Genomic DNA, 1,419 nt, shown 5'->3' on the forward strand with positions numbered 1-1,419 from the left:
CAAATCAAGACCTAAGGAAGGAGAAGACAAATAAGAAATCCTCCATAAAGAGAAACTCCCAACAGAGAAAAGCGCCAAGAAAATGATTTCCTGTTTGGAGCTATATAATCCCCCTCTGCTTTCTCTACACCTTAAAGATTGCTACACACAAATCCCAGCTACTTGGGAGGCTGAGGAGGGAGAATCGCTTCAACCAGGGAGGTGGAGGTTGCAGTGAGCCAAGATCGCACCACTGCACTCCAGCCTGGGTGAGCGAGCAAGACTCTTATCTTAAAAAAAAAAAAAAATTGTTACATACATAAGTTTCTGACAGTGATGTCTTAGGGACCGAAGAAGAAGGAATTAGTTCACATTTGCGGACAAAAGGGGACCAGAGAGGAGTGGAACAGCTAGGAAGTGCCGCAGACAGGCAGCCTCAGGTCATTAAGAGTTGTGAACAAGAAGAATGCAGAGAAAGGGGACAAACATAAACCTAGACAATTAGCAATGTTTCAAATGCAGTTTGTTGTTGTCAAACCACAAGCAAAAAGCAACATGTTCTAAAAACAAAGCCTGTATATATCATGATTCTCCATTCAAAAAAACATAGTTTACTGAGCACCTCCTACTATGTGCTAAGCACATAATTTTCAGCTTAGCCAATACCTTTCCCTATGTCTTTTTTTTTTTTTTTTTTTTGATGGAGTCTCGCTCTGTCACCCAGGCTGGAGTGCAGTCGTGCGATCTCGGTTCACTGCAACCTCTGCCTCCTGGGTTCAAGTGATTCTTCTTGCCTCATCCTCCTGAGTCGCTGGGACTGCAGGCATGAGCCATCATGCCTGGCTAATTTTTTGTATTTTTAGTAAAGACAGGGTTTCACCGTGTTAGCCAGAATGGTCTCGATCTCCTGACCTCGTGATCCACCTGCCTCAGCCTCCCAAAGTGCTAGGATTACAGGCGTGAGCCGCCGCGCCCCGTCCCTATGTCTTTCTAATAGAAATAATAAGGGTGATGGTTGTGTATTGCTTGCCACAGCCATAATGATTCAGAAAAGTTCATCTCATTCTCTTCTCCCTTCTTTTTATTATGAAAAAAGTGTCCATTTTTTCTGAGTAGTTGTGTATACCTGTCCTCTAGAGTTCTTTGTTCCTCTCATGGCTAACCATAGGGTACTAGAGGCTGTTGTGTTAATAGTATATCCGTTATTTCTGTAACAAAAACATCATACACACTCAAAGTGAGGAACAACATACCTGATCAGTACTCCTTAAAACTGCCAAAGTAAAGAAAAGCAAGGAAGACTGAAACTGCCAGAGACCAAGGAAGACTAAGAAGACACAACTTAGCGTCATGCGGTATGTTAGATTGGACCTGGAACAGGAAGAGGACATGAATGGGAAACTCGTGAAATCAAAATAAAGCCTGGAGTTCATTATTAGT

This window comes from Trachypithecus francoisi, unplaced genomic scaffold, assembly GCF_009764315.1.
Source record: "Trachypithecus francoisi isolate TF-2019V2 unplaced genomic scaffold, Tfra_2.0 Lachesis_group21, whole genome shotgun sequence".
Lineage (NCBI taxonomy): Eukaryota > Metazoa > Chordata > Mammalia > Primates > Cercopithecidae > Trachypithecus > Trachypithecus francoisi.